The 7,549-nt window shown below is 42.9% G+C and overlaps 1 non-coding gene across 1 annotated transcript; it reads right to left on the reverse strand.

Moving 5' to 3' along the window:
* Positions 1–5,304: 5,304 nt before the first annotated feature.
* On the reverse strand, positions 5,305–5,419 carry LOC142201749 (U6atac minor spliceosomal RNA). The gene has a single exon (XR_012715641.1). It is a non-coding gene; the product is annotated as a U6atac minor spliceosomal RNA (small nuclear RNA).
* Positions 5,420–7,549: the final 2,130 nt, after the last annotated feature.

Here is a 7,549-nt window from a genome sequence, read left to right on the forward strand (position 1 = left end):
TCCACCATCAAGCTCAGGGAAGCATATAACCATTAGCATGTGCCCTGGTAGAAACGCTCCTACCACCATTAGACACTCTGTAGCCACCTTGACAATGCACTGATGCGACTACTACTCCTAGACTCGCCCATAGCTTCCTAAGACATCCCTCGAAACACTATAGCATTGAATCAATATTTTTTGCACAGCCACACTATGACTACTAAAAATGTTGCATTTACTATAAAATATCTTAGTATTTGCTATAGGAATATACATTCCCAAACCTCCTCATTACCTATAACCCACCGCTCATTCTCAGTAACAGGTTAGCTATGGCGCCGGGTTTTATGCGTTCCGCTTTATTTTACTCTTCGCCTGAGTCAATATTTTTATCACTTTTAATTACTATATGCCATATAGCCTCCCGGCAACACAAAGACATCATCACAGAAATGTGAATAACAACTAATAATAGCTAATGAGCGGCTGAAACAGAAGCCAAAGCACTTAGCACCGAATGTTAATAAAAATGTAAATGTAACCAAAAAGGCTTGGGGTTAAAATGTAAAAGTCCCGGACAAATCGTAAGCACTGTGATGTCTTGCTTCAAAGATAAGCTGTTTCTCCAGGAATTCTGCTGCCATGTTAGGAATACAAATGATCTATAGTTCATCTCTATTTTTATTTGATTTTATCTAGCCCAGTGCAGACAGCTTGTGGTCTCGGCACAGGCACATAATGGACAGCATGGTTACCCGTACACAGAAAATAATAATAATATACCTATTACATGCATTAAGTGGACGCGCGGGGGGAAAAGGCATTGTTCTATTTTACCGCATGCAGAGATTCTGACTATAGCTTTACTGAAACCATTGTGTTAGAGTAAGGTCACTTTCTGACGGGGTAATACGGCTACATTTTAACATCTATATTATGTCTACAGCCCACAGACCCCCTGCAAAACCAAAGTGAGATTGCCATAGAATGCCATGGTACTGAGGTTCAGTTAAGAGGAACCACGGGGGGTCCAGATCTTGCAACTATAATATGTAAGACTAGAGCCATAGAGCCACTGTCTGAAAGCAAAACATGCAAATATTAGGATTCTGTGGTCATCATCTATGCATGGGGTCAGCAGTTATACAGAATTGATCTGGCTTTATCATTGGTAGGAGTATTGCTTATTCCCAGGATCTTATATCCAGTGCCCTGAATGTCCCCCATCCTCATTATCAACCATATCAGTGTCTCCTTCTGTAATATATTACTGTGTATTATCCTGTATCTGTATTACTTTGCAGCTGTAACATACTGAAATTTCCCCACTGTGGGACTATTAAAGGATTATCTTATCTTATCCGCCAATACAGTTCATTACTGCAGTGGGGCACAAGACTCTATGGATTTCTGTCCAATTGTTCTCTGTTATACACAACACGCCACTTTAGGTTGATTGAATATAAGGGAATGGATCATTGGTGCAGGCCTGGGCCGGAAAAAGATAGACAAAAACCCAGAGAAGTCTGAGGCCGGCTCTGCATCACAGATGGGAATGGAAGTAAAGCACTTGTATTTATATAATATGTAGGTGGGCACTGAGGGACATTATACAGTATCTGTGACTTCTGAGAGGACATTTTACTGGGTGTGGACCACTGAAAGGGAATTATACTGCGTATGGGGCCACTGAGGGGGCTTCTACTGTGTGTAGGGCCAATGAGGGGGCTTCTACTGTATGTGGGTTCACAAATGGGCATTATACTGTGTTAGATTGGCACTGAAGGCACATTATACTGTGTGTGGGGCAACAGAGTGGGCTTTTGTTGTGTGTAAAATCACCGATGGGCATTATACTGTGTTGGTGATCGATAAGGTGACATTATACTGTGTGTGGGACCACTTAGGGGGTTCTACTTTATGTGGGATCACAAAAGGGCATTATACTGGGTTGGAGGAGTATTGAAGAGGAATTATACCATTTGTAGGGGCCATTGACGGGGCTTCTACTGTGTGCAGGATCACCGATGGGCATTATAATGTGTAGGTGGTCGATAAGGTGGCATTATACTGTGTGTGGTACCAATCAGGGGGCTTCTACTGTGTGTGGGATCACCAATGGGCATTATAATGTGTAGGTGGTCGATAAGGTGGCATTATACTGTGTGTGGGACCATTCAGGGGGCTTCTACTGTGTGTGGGATCACGAAAGGGCATTATACTGTGTTTGGGGCCACTGAGGAAGCTTTAATTATGTGTGGAATCATTGATGGACATTATACTGTGTTGTGGCCAATAAGGCGGCATTATACTCTTTGGGGACTATACAGTATACTCATTTGACCAACATCTATTGAAGCTGAATGCCCATCTTAATCTGGTGCCCAATGTTAGACTGGGGTATTTAGAACTCGCCAGTAAATTTCTTCCTGGGGGTCCGCTGTATAGCTATATCCAAATATTACCTGATCCTCATTTGCAAATACCTAAAACAGTGAAGACACTCAATTGTTCTTCAATAGTAGCTTGCTGTCAAGTCCTTGCACTATTTGAGTCCTGGGGGGGCCCTTTCAATAGCCTATTGTCTCTTGCCTTGAGCATTGGCCCTCATAGCTGGGGAAACATGCTCATACAGCTGCAAGACACTGCAAGATGATTTGCGACTGGTTCTCCCACTTTGGTGTCAAGAAGTCCTTAGGGGAAGGATACTGGCCAGCCTCATAGCTGGTTGATCTGCTTGTAATACAGAGGGTGTATTGTGTTGTGAAATGCCTGTGCCTCATGTTGGGTGTGGGTCCCACTCTAGCTCAGGGGCTCATTGGGGATTGACCTGTTCCCTTTTTGCTCTGGCTCATGAATACCTCCTGATGAGTCAGTTGACCAGTCTGAGACTGCTGGTGCTCGTTTTGTTTGTCCTTTACCCTGGTCTTGACTATAGTGAGATGTTATGTTGTGGGGCTGAATAACAAGATGTATTTTCTTTAAGTAAATAAATCCCAGACCATATCACTGGTCCACACAACCCTCCAGTCTCTGGCCACTTACTCATACCCTCCAGTCTCTGGCCACTTACGCATACCCTCCAGCCTCTGGCCACTTACTCATGCCCTCCAGTCTCTGGCCGCTTACTCATACCCTCCAGTCTCTGGCCACTTACTCATACCCTTCAGTCTATTAAATTTTTCTGTCTATTTCCTCTTCTGATCGGAGTTTTTCATGTTCTGTAATGTAATAGTCACTTCAATCCTACAATCTGAATGCTGAGCAATCATACAAGTTTTATGCAATTACATTTTTAATATATATAAATTTTGTTCACATTTTTCATCAGTCCTGCGCCGTTTCTTTTCCCTGATGTCTTTGGGAGTCGCATTCAATCAGCCTGTAAATTATCTGGCACCATTTCCTTCTTTTTTTTTCCTCCTCATGATGAAAACATTCTCTTATTTTTTCACCTTTCCCAAAGCCTTCTCTTAATCACTTCTCTCTACTGGTAACATTTTGGATTACATTATTTTTATTGCCCAGCAGGGTCATTTTAACATTTGTGGTGGCAAGTGTTATCACGCTGATTCTTTTTACCTTTTAGCTCTTTGCCATTTCATTACGCTGTGTGTCGCTCTGCATAGCTGCTCAAACAACAACGTGGCCAGGAGAATAAAGGTATTATTCCAATTAAATTCTGTACTCTGCTTATTTTATGAGAATTAAATTTTCACGTAAGTCTCCATTTTATATAAGATATTTCTTACAAGACGCAGATGTGAATATGGAGGAAATTTGGTATTAAAAAGGTTTTTTCAGATATCCTATAAGGGATTACTAAATGAATAGATAGGGTCACCCATTTAGGACCCTCACTCATAAACCAGATCAAAAAGTGGGTACTAAAAACATATCTTGGTCTGGAGGACCCCACACCTATTGATTTCAATAACGATTGTGCAATACTTCTTTTCTCCTGTGGTGGTGCTACAGAGAAATTGAACACATGTAGCATGCTCCTCCCCACATATTAAAGATCATTGCTGATGTTCTAGGAGTGAAACACAACAGGGTAGATTTACTATTACAAATGTGCCATAAATCAGGTGCAATTTGTGACAAAATACTGTCATACATGATTTACATTCCTTTTATAAAAGGGACATGTCGGTGAATTTTTTCTTTGACCCATTATATTATCTGAAAGTAATAATAGTTGTCCACTCACAGTGTCTTCAAATTCTTCAATACTTCCCATGATTACAGTGTGACCTGTTTTTTTTTCGGGCATGGGTTGCTGTGCAAACAGGAAGTCTCTCTCTGCTATCTGCAAACAGAATCATCAACGTCTCAGCCCTTCTTCTCCAATGTCTCTAATCTGCTCCCCTCTCTCACGCACTACCCTCAGTCACGTCGTCATACCTCCTTTACCCTCCCCTGTGTTTTCAGCAGCAGTTAGTAAAACTATACAAGTATAAGGTCCTGGCAGGTATATACCTACCTCCCAACTTTTAAAGGACAGAAAGAGGGACAAAATGTGGGCGGGCTGTGGCAAATTTAGCTCCAACCACTTCTAAATTGACTCTGCCCATTCCCATCCATTTCTTATTGGGTACACCTTGCACCCTACATCTCCCCCCGCACAGTACACCCAAGCACCCCACAGTACACCCATGCACCCCACATCTCTCCCCCACCCACAGTCAACCTTGCCCCCTCCACAATACTCTGCACCCCACATCTCCCACTCACACACATTACACCCTGCACCCCATATCTCTCCCCCACACACAGTCCACCCTGCATCTCACATTCCCCCCAGTACCTTAGACCACACATCTCTCCACCTCTTCCTGCACTACACGGGATACAAAGACACGCCTACCTAGTTATGTGACCGTCTGATGTCACACAGGTCCTTCTGAGTACAGTAGTCAAACTTTCCCCAATCATCACCCGCTCTTATCCCAGTTACAACCTTTTAACTGTTATAAGGGTGGATGGACATCAGTGGAAAGTTTATTAATAAGTAAAACACTTCAGGCGCAGAGCAGGACATGCGATAAGCCGTGTGGGACCACGGGATAGCAGTCTAAAATTGGTACTCTTCCGCAGGATGCGGGACAGTTGGGAGCTATGGGAATATAGTAATATGAACTAGAAGTACTTCTCCAAGAAGGTGCTAGAAACTGCGAGGAGGCCCAAAAGAGGTAACGGAAGGTGAGTATGAATGTTTTTTTTGTTTTTTTTTACATCCCATTGGCCTCCTCTTATTATGCATGGTGGTCATTTTAGTTTGCCTGAGATGAATCTCCATTTATTTGATTTCTTAGAATTTGGAATATTTGGCTGTAAGCCTAGCTCAGTACACCTTAACCGTATGTGTGTTGTAGGCTACATGGCCTCTTCTATCCTCGTGAAGGGGAGTGCTAACCTGCTCGCCTTAGAATTTTTTTGGTACCCCCTTACACATGGTACCAAGTGAGCCAAAGAGGAAATATAAGGTCATATATCAAAACATAGCAGAGTAGTAATTGGTCACAGAGAATCATTCCTATTCTTTGTTATTGAGGGAGCTGAGACGTTGAACTCATGTGGCATCTATAATCTAGGGCATTAAAGTTGGGCACTATCTTAAGTTGAAAACAAAGTCCTGGTACCAACATGAGTTCAGGCGCATAGCACTGAGCCAGTACCATGCAGTAGAACAGCGGCTATATTTAGTTGTAGTGACTAGAGATGAGTGAACACTAAAATGTCCGAGGCTTGAAATCCGATTCGAACAGTCGCACACTGTTCGGCTGTTTGAACGGATTTCGAACCCCATTATAGTCTATGGGGGGAAATACTCGTTTCAGGAGTAGGCAAAATTCGATAAAATTATACTTACCAAGTCCACGAGTGACGGTCGGGCTGGATTCCCCTTGAAGTCTTCTCCCGGTGCAGCGTCCGCGCGGCGTCTTCCGGCTGGAATTCACTCTGCCTAGGCATCGGGGCCTAGGCAGAGCCAACTGCGCATGCGCGGTCGGCTCTGCCCGGCGCCTGAGCAGAGCCGACTGCACATGCGAGGGCATGCCCGCGCATGTGCAGTTGGCTCTGCCTAGGACGGATGCCTAGGCAGAGTCAATTCCAGCCGGAAGACGCCGCGGGGACGCTGCACGGAGAAGACTTCTAAAGGTAAGAGAAGAACCAGCGTTGATTGGCAATGTATAGCATTCGGCCAATCAATGCTGGTTCTGCATCGAACCTTAAACTTCGAACAGCTGGTAGTGTTCGATCGAGTACGAGTATTTCGAATACCGTAGTATTCGATCGAACATCTACTCGATCGAACACTACTCGCTCATCTCTAGTACTGACATCACTTTCTATGACGGGTTGGTTTATCATTGGACCATCAGCCTGAGCAGATCTCAGAATTCAGAGACATGATCTTCTTGTCACATTTGTATTCATCCATTGAAGTTTCATTCTGAAGGATTAGCTACCAGCGGAAATCTTGAGACAAAAATGAATGGAAAAAAAAAACCTAGTTAAAAGATAATCTGTAACATGTATTTCATTTCCATCAACGTTCGGCCTGGTTATACAAATTATCCTAATCCTGATGTTTGCCTAATTTATTTAGGATCACATCCCTGGAACTCGGGGGTCATTTATCCTGCACATAATGGATTTTAATATTTATACTGAATAAATTTAACCTGACACAAAACAAATCCCAAAGTTAACATTATGTTGAAATAATTGTTATATTCTGTTTGTCTTAGATACATTTTCATTTTCTTGAGGATGTTGACATATTCTCACTCCCCGTGATTTAGAGATGGATTATTATCCTAGAGCCGGTGAACTCCGCCAGTCTTTTCTACTATCAACATTGATTTTAAACCTTCTCGGTTTCCACCATAGCTCAAATACTAGGGGAAAAGGCAGGCATTAAATGGTTAAAGATCCATTCCCAAATACCCTATTATAAAATTCAGACTTATAGAGGGGTCGTTCATTCACAATCCTCTGTTGATTAGATCGGCCATAGGCCTTTAGCTATGACCTAGAGGGTCCATATAGAAATGTCCATTTTGGACCTGCCGACTTTCCTCTATGTATAGGAATGTCTTGGCTCTCCTCCTAAAATGAATGGTAGAATGTTCCCCGTTCTATTGTTTTCAGGGGTGGGAAGGTATCATTAGAGGAATCTGACAGTATCCCTCCTAAAATCCTATCCCTATGTGTCCTGTTGTGGATAAATATGCAGCCTTCAGAAATGGTTTTTAGTTATATCTGAAGAAGAAGCCGAGAGCTTCGAAACGTTATAATCTGTCATCATTATTAGTTAGCCATTAAAAAAGGTATCACCTACTGAAGACTCTCAAGTTTTTTTGTTTTTTTATATTTCCTACCCACTGGCTAACACGGTACAAAAATAACATATTCCTTACTTTTCCCATTGACTGCACATGCACATTCGAATGTTAAACTGAGCATGCAGGACCACTTTAACCATAGGTGCAACCGTGCAGTCACACCGGGCCCTATGGTTGAGGGGGCCCCATCAGTCGCCTCAGATTGAGCGGGACAG

Source organism: Leptodactylus fuscus, chromosome 4, assembly GCF_031893055.1.
Source record: "Leptodactylus fuscus isolate aLepFus1 chromosome 4, aLepFus1.hap2, whole genome shotgun sequence".
NCBI lineage: Eukaryota > Metazoa > Chordata > Amphibia > Anura > Leptodactylidae > Leptodactylus > Leptodactylus fuscus.